The sequence below is a fragment of the Mauremys reevesii genome, linkage group 18, assembly GCF_016161935.1.
Source record: "Mauremys reevesii isolate NIE-2019 linkage group 18, ASM1616193v1, whole genome shotgun sequence".
NCBI lineage: Eukaryota > Metazoa > Chordata > Testudines > Geoemydidae > Mauremys > Mauremys reevesii.
The window spans coordinates 27,717,149-27,730,882 of NC_052640.1; the positions used below are offsets into that span (position 1 = coordinate 27,717,149).

Genomic DNA, 13,734 nt, shown 5'->3' on the forward strand with positions numbered 1-13,734 from the left:
GCAAAGTGCCATCTCCTGCTAACATTGCACCACACCTGGGCTTTCCCTCGGCCACTTTGGGATTCCCTTTTTCCGCTCCTGAGCAGCCTCCATGCTGATCTAATTCATTTGAATTTCCTAACTTTTCCCTTCAGGCTTTTTCTAACTAACGGCCTCGCTTTTTTAAGAGCCGCTTTCTCAAAGTTTAGTGTCAGCGCACTTGGCAGGATCCCCCCGCGAGGATGCTGCAGTTAAGTATGGTCACCGTTACTTGCCTCTCTGCTCCAGGAGGGGCCATTCCAAGAAGCAAATATTTATTATCGGGTAATTTACTTCTCCAAACCCTGTCCTGCAGGGAAGTTCCCACCCTTCCTAGCTGTGCAGCTGAAGTGACCTGCTATTACTGTTCTGCCAGATGTTGTTGTTCGCTTATTGCTCTCGACATTCACACTTGTGAGCACTGTTTTTCGGTGCGGTGGATGGTACCCATCAGCTTAGATTCTGATGACTGAAGACTTGTAAGCATATATGTTCTACCTCTTGCACCTCTTTAACTGCAAATACTATTCCAATCAAGCCTACAGAATCTACGTGTCGCACTACTCCGTCCCTGCTACAGTTGCTGATCTCGAAAACATCAACTATCAGGGCTAGTTCTCACGCATGTGCTTAGTTCCACTGAAATCACTATGCCTGGTAGTAACTGTTTGCACAGTCAGCCCCTAACCTATGTTTCCTGCAGAATTAGGGTGTCTGTAACACTGGCAGGTGCTATTACTGACCATCTCACAAGTTCTATTTATCTGACCGCAGAGGCATTTAGAGCCATGCCTATTGTTAGTAGTGGGGACGTGCTTTTGGAAGATGATCATGGCACCAGTCAAATTCTGTTCACTCCTGAGTTTCTCTGACTTACTCATTTCTTAGGGGCAGAGTTGCTGCCTACAGAATAAGTGTGAACAGAAAGTGTCCGTGGTGTCAACACTTTACATCAGCCATTGAATGTGAGGGGATGTTTCCCAGTGGTTAGTGCAGGGCACGGCACATCAGGAGTGGTGAGGTCTAGTCCCCGCTATAGCACTCACTCATTGAGAGAATTACTTAACCTCTGTTTCCCCTTCCTGCTAAGGTCACTTGTGTTCTAGCTGCTTCCTGTAATTATTATAGGCAGTGTTGTTGTAGCCACGTCGGTCCCAGGATATTAGCGAGACAAAGTGGGGGAGCTAATATCTTTTATCAGACCAACTTCTGTTGGTGAAATTTTGAAAACATCAACACTTTTTCATGAATTTGGAATGTGGGCACTGCCTCTTTGTTCTACCACAGGAACCCCTGGGGGCTACCAGAGTACGAGAAATAACGGAAGAGCGTAGCATGCAGGCGGAGAAAGCTGCAGCTCTTGAGCGATGCTGCTCAAGTAAGTAACTGAGGTTCCCATCCTGGCTGGGGCGGTTGACTCAGGAATCCGAATGAGATATCAGGAGGTATTGGAGTGACTGATGGACATCTCCCAGACAGAAGCTTTTCCTTGGATGGGCTAAACTTGAACTGCTGGCTGGGTTATTCTGCTTGGCCAGCAGCTGCTCATGGCACTTGGCAAGTTGGCTTGAAGAGTTGTTTGTTCAGTCTCTGCTCTAAGCAGATGTTTCTGTAATTAATAGAGATTAAAGGGGCAATGCCCCAAAGAGGAAAAGGCGACCAAAGGCTGCAAATCCAGGATTCTGGCCCAGGAGCCTCGGTAGAGGGTTGAGCTGCATGGATGTATTTTTTGCTGCTGGGGACGGTTATAAGAAAGGATTTGTTTTCTGTGGCGGGTTGCTAGGCTGGATATTCCAGGCAGTGTGAGGTCCTCTGTGCTGGTTTCTCTCCTTCCCACAGCTCACAGGCAGTCCCTTCAGCCTTTCTTCCCCAGCTATAAAGAAGCAGGAGATGATCTTACAAGAAGATGCATCAAACCTTTTGCTTCCAGCCATGTAGCAGCATCCCTTGCTTGATGCCTGCCTTCCACCCACCCACCAGCAGATGAAACACCTCCCAAAATGCAGCCCTTTCTGGGTCTCTTCTTAAGAGGAGACTGCAGAGTTGAAGGGGACTGTATATGACGCTCCCTTGGATAAGAACAATTCTACATTCTATGCACCTAGCTTGCCATGTGTCTAAATAAGACCATGAAGGTCTTGGCCACCTTTAATAATGCTTGGGGTTTCTCCTACCCGGCTTCCAAGCTGCACTGAATGATGCTCGATGGCCACGCTTCCACACAGAGTACCTGGGAAACACGCAGCCCAGCACTCATGGAGGACAGCAGCAGGCTGGGTTTCAGCCTGGACTCTGGGACTATTTGGCCAGGCCTCCTGGGTGCGTTTCACATAGTGGGGTTGCAGTGGGGTAAGTGAGAGAAGAACTAATTCATTCACTTTAGCAAAAAAGCTCCTTGTCCTGGTAACTAGGGAATATGCCCAAGGAAACCCGTGAATGGGTTAATGAGCAAGTTAAATTCAAAGGAGGGAGAGGAGATCAATCCCTGGAAATGTTTTTAAAGCTTGTTACTAATAACAATCTTTAGTATTTGTCATACTCACAATTAGGACAGGCACAAAGATGCCATTGCAGTGTGCACGCTGTCTCTCATTCTCACACACACACACACACACACACACACACACACACACACACACATGCTGCAAAACATGTTCCTGGCTGCGGGAAAGGTGCAGAAAACACAATCAGTGCGAGAGGAGCAGGCCCAGAATGCCTGCAACAGTCCAGTGGGCAGAGCAGAGTCAGGATTTTGTTCATTCTTTGTAAAGGAATAGACAACACTGGACCATTTGATTCACCTGCTCCCAGCTCCTGTAGTGCCCACGAGAGAGGAGGGCTCTGCTGGTCCCCAGGCCAGCATACAGGGCCGTATTCAGGCTGCCCTTTGGCTGCCCTGGGCTGAGGTGAGCGTTCAGGGTGTCCCATGCAGGTTTCTGCCCACGACGGGCTGATAGCAAAGTGCCAGCTGCCCCCAGAGCTGTTACCATCTTTGATCAGGGCTCAAATTCTGAATCATAAGCTCACATACATCCCATAACGCCACGACGTAAGCTGCTCGTCTTCACTGCCAGGGCCCTACCGATCATCTCTCATTCACCACGGAGGGGTCGCCTCCCGCCTCCGATCGGCCCAGGAAGTCAGCCTCCGTCACCCGCTTGTGACATTTGCAAACACGCCCCTTTGTGCTTCCTCCCTTGCTGCCCGGCTAAGGTGGGAGGAGCTCCCCGTAAACACCCCCAAAGCTACCTTAGGGGTCTTCCTTCAGACCCTTCCTTCTCACTCTCCTCTGCCCACAAAACAATTGCCAGTGGCCAGGCTGCTGGTGAGCTGGGCCCGCTGCCTGTCCTGCTGGCCGATACTGTCTCCTTGTCTCCCTGTCTGCATCCACCTGCTGTCTCTGGTCGTAAAAGGTACAAGATGGCCAGGGACCATCTTTCTGTTCTGTTTGTATAGTGCCTGGCTCCATGGGGTCCTGGGCCATCACTGGGACAGTGCCTAGTGCTATGGTGCTCCAAATGCATGCGCCGAGGGAGACAAGGTGTTACCACGCCCAGCTCAGGTGCCTGCACTGCACAGAGACATCGCTAATGCTGCATTTCCAGAGCCACTCCAATGGCACCTCTTCCTAGCCACGGGCTGCCTGCTGAGCTGTCAGGGAGCCTGCTTGCCTGCCCAGCTGGGGCACAGCGGGTGGGCTCTGGCTCAGAAAAGGTCGGTCCCCAGAGGGAGGAGCCGGGGCAATCGGAGCCCGGTGGGGTGGAGTCGGTCCCCGGAGTGAGGGGGAAATTGGAACTGGAAGCTGTAGCCGAGGGTCTAGGAGCCAGTTCTGTCAGCAGCTGAGCAGCTCCTCCAGGAAGCAGCTGCTGCTCTTCCTGCCCTCTCAGCAGGGAGACTGATTGCGGTTACTCTGGTAGCCAGACTTTTAGTGTCCGGTCAATACTGCCAGGTCCTCTTTTCGACTGGACTTTCTGGTAAAAAAACTGGACACCTGCCAACCCTATCTTCCTCCCCCGCCCCCAGTTACCTCTTCCCCCGCAGTCCCACCATGCACCTCCTAACCATCCCCAGCCCCTCCCCATCACCTCTCTTGCCTCCCCACAGCCCAACCTTTCCCCCCTTTCCATGCAATGAGCCTCTCAGTACCCCCTGCCCTCTGCTCACATGGAGACGGGCAGGCGGGGGGTCCAGCTCAGCACGGGCTTCTCTGCCCTCCCAAACGGGGGTCTCCGAGGGCTGTCTGCTCCCAAGGGGCAGGGCTGCCAGTGAGGAGCACTTTAGCCTGGGCCTCCTGCGTAGCCTTGCCTCTGCCACAGAGCCCTGCAGCAGCCCCTCTGCCCGAGCACACCCCTGCCCCAGCCCCCGGGGCTCCCCAGCAGCTCGGGGGAGGCCAAGCCCCAGCTCTATCCATTGCCAGGCCCCTAGATGGGGCCGGGTGGCTCTTTGCCCCCGAGGATGTGGCTGTGAGCCTGGGGCCCCTGGAGACAGCGATACCCAGCATAGTCCGGGCCAAGATTTACAAGCCCTGTTAAAAAAAAAAAGCCCAGGGCTATTCTAGCTCACTTCCCCTCCCCGCTCAGAGACAGCCCTCAGGGAAAGACTGGAGAGGGTCATTCCTTGCTCCTAATGGTGCATTTAATGATGAGTATAAAGGCTGAAAGCCCCATTGCTCTGGAGGAAACTTATTACCTGGCAAATATATAGTGAGCTGCTGCAGATGAATTTCCCCTGCAATTTAGCAATCGGTGGCAATACTAAACCAGAAAGTTATTTGGCTCTTTACCTGCCTATTTCCCATTAGGCAAATGAAAGCCACAGTGAGTAAAAGTGATGCACTAGTAAAAGAGGCAAACTACAGAGTATATCACCAGGTCTTTCCTCTCCTGCCAGCTGCCCCCTTCACCGCTGGCCAGTGCCCGGGAGGCTGCTGCTGGAATCGGGGCAGCAGCTCTTTGGGTCCTGTTTAAACGCTGACTCTGGAGGATGCGGCTCTCTTTGTGTGACAAAGGCAAAAGCGAACGGATAGTGCTAATCCCACCACTCCCAGCGCTGAGGCTCGGGAGCAGCGTCAGCCTTCGGAGACCCCCTGCCCTATGGAGCCAGGCCTTCTGCCTGTTAGGATTAGACAGCCAAGCTTCCCATGGAGAGACACGGCAACAGAGGACACGGATGCTGCCAACCAGCTCTGAAATATGCTCAGGAGAGAGTGACTCCTCATCTGGGGCCATGCACAATGCAATAGCGAGATCAAAGGTATTAGTCTAACTTCGAAAAGTCCAATGTAATTTAATCAGGATGAAACCAATGGAGTGACACAGAAACATGTGAGGGGCTTACAGAAATGACACTAAAACCTTTTAGATTGTAATAGATGGTGAGTCTTTTTCTGGAGGTATTTTGAATCATCCTATAGCACCGGAGAGCAGGGATAGAATTCTCAATGCAATTGGATACAACGGATCAGAAACTGTATGGAGTGGTTTTCATCTCCTATTAACAACCACAAGGCTTCTCCAAAAGGGCACGGCTAGGGCTGATTTGAATAGGAATGACTCTAAGGTTGGGCACGGTGGTGAAATCCTGGACTCGCTGACATTCAGTTTCACCCGGCATATGCTTGACATTAACTTCTTTCTCTTTCTTGCGTTGTGCCTAATTTTCTAGCCCCGGGATTCCCACGTATTTTCATAGTATGAACCACATCCTAATAGATCAATGGTCTCTTGGGCACTTTTCCCTCCCATTGATGGCCACAGGGACCCACCTCTCCTTCCAGTGGTGACTAGATAAGATACGTGCAGTAAGTGCAGCCATTGCTTACACGGAACAATAACACTGGGGAAGGATTTGATGTGCTTTGATCTTCTTTTAATGCAGTCTAGTAGATGGAAACCAGGAAGAGAAGCCAGCTCCCCATGTCCAACAATCAAATGTTTTGTGAGGTCCAGCTTGTCTACAGCCACAGCTTGGGAGCCACCGTTCAAGGCCCTAGTGATGGTCCCACAGATTCTGCGAAGTCATTTTAACAGGCTGAGAATTTTCTAAGGAAAAAAAAGTGGGGCCAAATCCTCAGCTACCATAAATCAGCATTGACAGCGCTCAGTGGAGCTACACCAGTGTGAACCAGCTGAGGATCCAACCCGCTATTCTATTCTATTCTCTAGGTGCCTGTCCCTCACTCAGCACAGGAGAATCTGGGCACCTCCAAAGGTTATAACAAAATGTTTTTTAAGTACATCAGAAGCAGGAAGCCTGCTAAACAACCAGTGGGGCCCCTTGACGATCAAAATACAAAAGGAGCGCTTAAAGACGATAAAGTCATTGTGGAGAAACTAAATGGATTCTTTGCTTCAGTCTTCACGGCTGAGGATGTTAGGGAGATTCCCAAATCTGATCTGGCTTTTGTAGGTGACAAATCTGAGGAACTGTCACAGATTGAAGTGTCACTAGAGGAGGTTTTGGAATTAATTGATAAACTCAACATTAACAAGTCACCGGGACCGGATGGCATTCACCCAAGAGTTCTGAAAGAACTCAAATGTGAAGTTGTGGAACTATTAACTAAGGTTTGTAACCTGTCCTTTAAAATCGGCTTCAGTACCCAATGACTGGAAGTTAGCTAATGTAACACCAATATTTAAAAAGGGCTCTAGAGGTGATCCCGGCAATTACAGACCGGTAAGTCTAATGTCAGTACCGGGCAAATTAGTTGAAACAATAGTTAAAAATAAAATTGTCAGACACATAGAAAAACATAAACTGTTGAACAATAGTCAACATGGTTTCTGTAAAGGGAAATCGTGTCTTACTAATCTATTAGAGTTCTTTGAAGGGGTCAACAAACATGTGAACAAGGGGGATCCGGTGGACATAGTATACTTAGATTTCCAGAAAGCCTTTGACGAGGTCTCTCACCAAAGGCTCTTACGTAAATTAAGCTGTCATGGGATAAAAGGGAAGGTCGTTTCATGGATTGAGAACTGGTTAAAAGACAGGGAACAAAGGGTAGGAATTAATGGTAAATTCTCAGAATGGAGAGGGGTAACTAGTGGTGTTCCCCAAGGGTCAGTCCTAGGACCAATCCTATTCAACTTATTCATAAATGATCTGGAGAAAGGGGTCAACAGTGAGGTGGCAAAGTTTGCACATGATGCTAAACTACTCAAGATAGTTAAGACCAAAGCAGATTGTGAAGAACTTCAAAAAGATCTCACAAAACTAAGTGATTGGGCAACAAAATGGCAAATAAATTTAATGTGGATAAATGTAAAGTAATGCACATTGGAAAAAATAACCCCAACTATACATACAACATGATGGGGGCAAATTTAGCTACAACGAGTCAGGAAAAAGATCTTGGAGTCATCGTGGATAGTTCTCTGAAGATGTCCACGCAGTGTGCAGAGGCGGTCAAAAAAGCAAACAGGATGTTAGGAATCATTAAAAAGGGGATAGAGAATAAGACTGAGAATATATTATTGCCCTTATACAAATCCATGGTATGCCCACATCTCGAATACTGTGTACAGATGTGGTCTCCTCACCTCAAAAAAGATATTCTAGCACTCAAAAAGGTTCAGAAAAGGGCAACTAAAATGATTAGGGGTTTGGAGAGGGTCCCATACGAGGAAAGATTAAAGAGGCTAGGACTCTTCAGCTTGGAAAAGAGAAGACTAAGGGGGGATATGATAGAGGTATATAAAATCATGAGTGATGTTGAGAAATTGGATAAGGAAAAGTTATTTACTTATTCCCATAATACAAGAACTAGGGGTCACCAAATGAAATTAATAGGCAACAGGTTTAAAACAAATAAAAGGAAGTTCTTCTTCACACAGCGCACATCAACTTGTGGAACTCCTTACCTGAGGAAGTTGTGAAGGCTAAGACTATAACAATGTTTAAAAGGGAACTGGATACATTCATGGTGGCTAAGTCCATAAATGGCTATTAGCCAGGATGGGTAAAGAATGGTGTCCCTAGCCTCTGTTCGTCAGAGGATGGAGATGGATGGCAGGAGAGAGATCACTTGATCATTGCCTGTTAGGTTCCCTCCCTCAGGGGCACCTGGCATTGGCCACTGTCGGTAGACAGATACTGGGCTAGATGGACCTTTGGTCTGACCCGGTACGGCCGTTCTTATGTTCTTAGTTGTGCATTAAGCGAGGTGATGAACATTCATCCTGTGTGGTTCATTCTCTCTCTCCCACCTTCTCACGAGCTGTAGAATTGTATGTGCCCTGGCGTGTTTTGTATGTTTAATGTCCATACTGCTCCATGTTTCTGTCAGAGAAGGTAGGTCACAGAAGCATGCCCAGGACTTGGAGTGGAAGGTGGGAAGGTTTGTGATGGTTAGTTTGTGTGGGGTCTGTTTTACCGTATTGAACCAGTCCCCAAGGAAGTTCTGTCTCCCGCACAGATGAGCTTTCCCCTTATGGTAGAGAGTTCCATTGTACCAGAGGAGCAGAGTTGTCAACCATGGACTCCATGCCAGAGCTTTCAGTGATCTTTGAGGCTATACCTACCCTGTGGCTGGGGGACCTTCCCAGCTTGAGTCGACAGACACACACTTGCTCCTCTTGAGCTAGCATGCTAAAAATAATAATAAAAGAAATCCAGTGTGGATATGGCAGCATAGGCAGCAGCACAAACTAGCCACCCAAGTACATACCCCAAGGGTGGAGCAAGCTTGTACGCTGGTGTCTAGCCTATGCCGCCACCTGTGGCACAATGTCCAGAGTGCAATTTTTAAGGCATTAGCTGAAGCAGAGCTAACACATCTGTCTACCCAGTTGGGAGGCATGCTCCCAACTGCAGTGTAGACATAATCTTTGAGCGCTAAACCCAGGCCATTGAGCACTGTGAAGACAAGGACCAAGATCTTGAATGTGAAGCCCTGGAAAAGAGACGACCAAGGAGGGATATGATAGAGGTCTATAAAATCATGACTGGTGTGGAGAAAGTAAATAAGGAAGTGTTATTTACTCCTTCTCATAACACAAGAACTAGGGGTCACCAAATGAAATTAATAGGCAGCAGGTTTAAAACAACTGGGGATGGATCACTTGATGATTGCTCTGTTTTGTTCATTCCCTCTGGGGCACTTGGCATTGGCCACTATTGGAAGACAGGATACTGGGCTAGATGGACCTTGGTCTGACCCAGTCTGGCCGTTCTTATGTTCTTATGTTCTCAGACCTAAGTCTTTTCCTTTCGACACCCTTAACTCTTTTTGGACCTTCTGGCTGCCCAAAGGCTTGAAAAGGTCTTCGTCTCTGGGGAAAAGCCCTTGGAATGAATGTGGTGGATGCTGAACACCGAGAGCACAGTCAGAGCTCAGTAATGCAGGTATATTGGTGCACAGCATGTCTGGTTTATGACTTTCCTCTGAGCCCTGCTCCCCATAATCAGATTAGGAAATCTTAGAATCAAGTTAATGCAAACAACCCGATCATGTGAGGAGCAATAAAAATAAAATATCATAATAAAAAACCTAAATGGAGGACGTACTCGGCAAACAGAATGCTGTAAACAAACTAATGTGTCTCGCTCCAACAATATTTCCAGAGATGTGGAAGAGCCCCAAGAGATGGCGTGAAAACGCAGCTGTTCTCCCATCACGTTAGCTGAGGAGAGGAGGGACGTGTGACAAATGCAGCACAACACCAGCCACTTCAGGGTCCCATGGGGGGCAGCTCCTCCAGAGTGGTTTCTGGGGGGGAAGGCAGTGTCTCCAAGTGCCAGACCACACAGATACTGCTCCTTCTTTGTCCAGGATAGGTTATGGCTGTTGTTTTGATGCTATACGGCAAAATGTGCTTGGATGTTAAGCTGGAGGACATCTGCCAGGCATTCTTCCCCTTCCCTGCTATGGCCCTCCAGACCACCGTGCACCTTGTGACACTGTAGGTCAAATTACCCCCCAGATGGCGTCCTGAATAGCCCTTATGCATTTGGATGGGATCTGGTGGCCTTTGTGAAGTCAGCTGGTGGCGTTCTCCCCGGTTCCCAGCAGACCGGTATTAAAGTCGGAAAAGCCGCCAGCTGGCAATAATTAAAGCGTTGCAGGAATCAGAGCTGGTGAAAGGTGCCAGACTGGCAGCTCTACAGGCTGGACTCATAGACTCATAGACTTTAAGGTCAGAAGGGACCATTATGATCATCTAGTCTGACCTCCTGCACAATGCAGGCCACAGAATTTAACCCACCTACTCCTATAACAAACCCCTAACCTATGTCTGAGTTATTGAAGTCCTCAAATCGTGGTTTAAAGACCTCAAGGTGCAGAGAATCCTCCATTTGTAAGTTCAACTTTCATGATAGAGAGATTGCACTACAGTACTTCTAATAGAGGAACTGAAAAATGCTATTTCTTTTTTTTTATATAGTGCAAATATTTGTAATAAAAAATAAATATAGAGTGAGCACTGTATACTTTGTATTCTGTGTTGTAATTTAAATCAATATATTTGAAAATGTAGAAAACATCAAAAATATTTCAATAAATGATATTCTATTATTGTTTAACAGCACAATTAATCACCTCCATCCTCACAACAGGCATGGAACAGGCAGTGCCAACACAAGCTTCTCCCACAATGCCCTGGATCTGGCATGCTTCACCCTGCATGGATAGTACCACTGCCTGAGGCCAGAGGGGAGCTCAGTCCTCATGGCCCACTCAGCCCTTGACCTCTTTGCTCAGATGCACATGAGCTTTGGCCAGTGTGATACAGGAGGTCAGAGTCCTCCTCCCTGGGAGAGACCTATCCCTCCCTTTGTTTGGACACAGACTGTAAAAACTAATATCAACGTGTACCCATAGTTCCTTATATCGCATTAGTACATACACTGCAGAATGATATCAGTCACCACTGTGGCATAGGCTTTCATAAAACACCTCACGCAATACACTTTTATAACACATTAAAATTGCATCCAACCAGTTGATTCAGTTGCTTATCTCTTGAGGTTCAGCCCCGCTCCTCATCTTTATAGCCCAGTGAACCTTTGAAATGAATTCTTCTGAAGGTTACCCCCTCAAAAGAAAGTTTATTCACGCTGTGAGGAAGGCAACATGGCGTCTGGTGGCAGAGGAAGCTCCATGCTTTTCCTTGCCCTGCTGGTGTTTGCTGAAATGCAAATTGTTCATTTCCCTGCCAACTCCTCTCGCTGCTGTCTTGCTGCTTCTGTCTGCTGCTTACCCACATCCTTTTGTTGAGGACAGACCTGTTTACCAACTCACCTGAAGTGCCAGGTTTACACACCCTCATAGTCATCGTTCCAGCCTATATCCATAACTCTTATACCCATCATGTACACACATCACACAAGAATATTAATGACCAGCGAGTTGTTAGTTTTCAGATGATACCTCACAAGGTGTATTTTGTACAAAGATGATTACAATCATGTGTAGGGCATGAATACAGGGATGCTTAGGGCCCATCATCGCACACAGGCCCCTGTAATATCCCAGTGACAGCAGGAGAGCCGTGTGGGTGAGCCCTTCACCTCCGCATGGGCATAGCGGGCTGCCTGTGCAGATCTCATTGCAGGCCTGAGGCCCCAGTGACTATTCTGAGTCACTTCTGCTGGGCTGGGTCAGGATCAGCATTCTCGGGCCAAGCCTCGATCACAGCATCTCATGAAATCATATTTTTAAAAGATATTTTAAAAAAGGAGAAGCCCTTCTGCTCCCTTTAAAGCTGGTTCAGCTGTAAAGCCAACAGACCCCAGGCGTCGGTGAGCAAGGTCGAACCTGGGACCTCTGGACCTTAGTGCATGAACCTCTACCACATGAGCTAGAGACCAACTGGCTGTTAGCTCAGACGGTAGAGCAGGCTCATTAATCTCTCTCTAAGCGGTCTCAGTGCCACTCGATGGGACAGAACACCACACCCAGGAGGTGTTGGGGTTACACAGTCACCTCCTGAGTGACAGCAAATCCCCAGCCATCCTTCTCCCTGCCCCTCAGGAGACTGTCCTCGCCTCCATCTTTGTTCTTGTTTTCATTCAGGCCCTGATCCTGCAGTGAATGCTATGTAGGTACAGATCCTGCTGCACAGAGCTCATTGAGGGATCAGGCCTTAGGCTGTAAACTCCTTAGGCCAGGACATTTATCTTCAAGCCCGTCAACACTCCAAGGTCCACAGGGTAGCCTCACCGGTGCCCTCTTCTTCCCGCTGTGGCCGATGGCACCACAGTTCCTTCATCACCTCCAATAGCACTGAGCGGCTCCAGTCAGAGGCAGATCCCCTTTGTGCTAAGACTGTACAAACATATCCTGGTAAGAAGAGACCATCTCTACCCCCAAGAGTTCACAGGCAGCGGAGCTGGGGCTCAGGAGAGCAGAGCTCAAACCCTACAGACTGCCTGGGTGACCCTGGGCAAGTCACTGAGTCTCTCTGGGCCTCATTCCCCATCTGTAATGGGGGGTAATAATTAGGCCTGGTGGGTGTCTCAGGGGAAGGGGCCTGGTTTCCTGCCAGTTCACCCCCGGCCCCAGCGGCCTGCCTGGTGGGCTGTCATGGACCTGTCAGCCCTGGCTCCCGGCAGTGTGGCAAGGTGCCTGAAGGCAGGGCTGCTGGGTCTCCAGGTAACTCAGGGAGCCTCGTTAACAGGGCCGGCTCCAGGCACCAGCATAGGAAGCAGGTTCTTGGGGCGGCCAATTCAAAGGGGTGGCAAGTCCGGGTCTTCAGCAGCAGTTCGGCGGCAGGTCCTCCTTCTCTTCCTCTTTGGCGGCAATTCGGCGGCAGCTCAAAGAGGAAGAGAGGGAATGAGGGACTCGTCGCTGAATTGCCGCTGAAGACCCGGACACACACACACACGTCTCCCCCGGGGATTTCCTGGCTGCTCACAGACAGTTTAACCTCCCCGCACCCCGATAACTACAGAGGCTGTCCTGGGACCAACCAGCACAGTAACCGTCCTGCCTCCAATCGAAGGAGGATGTTGGGGGGGGGGTCTCGGCCCAGTCGCCCCCCCCCCCCCGAGCTGCGGGTCGAGCCCAGGCCGGGCCCCCCTCCCCTCGCTCAGCACTTACCGGCTCTGCCTCGTGCCCAGCGCTTCCCGCCTCAGTGGGCCCCGGAAGTGATGCACCCGCTGTACGCCAAGTGGGGGGAGCGGGAGACGGAGACACGTGCGGTTCTGGCCGTTAGCGCAGGGCTATGAGGCAGGGCCCGCCCCGGGCAGGGGGCAAGCCCAGCAGCCCCACCCCACCGCTTGCCACGGGCCCCACAGTGATTCCATGCGGGCCGCATGCAGCCCTGGGGCTGCATATTATGCAGGCCTGCTCTAGACATTGATGAGAAAACAGCAGCAGAGGATACGCCTGATTTCCACACAGGGCCCCTTTGATGCTGTGGGCACCAAGCATTGTGACCTCAGGGGCAACTCAGACAATCATCGCACACTCCCTCCAGTTCATCTGCAAACTTCAATCCCATTGGTTGGAATAAATCAGTGAATAAAACAGCCGGTCAGGAAGGAGTTTGGGGAGAGGCCTGGGCCGCGGGGGTTCAGGACCAGACTAGAAATGGCTGCATTGGCTGAGGAGCAGTGCGGCATGAGAGTTGCACTGTGCGTCCTTCCACGTTGTGCCTGGCACAGAAAAGATTTGTTTCCTTTGCTCAGTCAGACCTGATTTAGTTCATCTAAATTGCGCCCCTTTGACCCTGCAGGCAGAGGGATTACTCCACCTGCAGCACCGGATGG

The 13,734-nt window shown here is 49.6% G+C and overlaps 1 long non-coding RNA gene across 1 annotated transcript in view; it reads right to left on the reverse strand.

Moving 5' to 3' along the window:
- Positions 1–13,300, reverse strand: part of LOC120386420 — a 36,069-nt gene extending 22,769 nt beyond the window's left edge. The window contains exon 1 of the long non-coding RNA XR_005589716.1: positions 13,064–13,300. This is a non-coding gene — a long non-coding RNA (uncharacterized LOC120386420). The remainder of the gene's footprint in view (positions 1–13,063) is intronic.
- Positions 13,301–13,734: the final 434 nt, after the last annotated feature.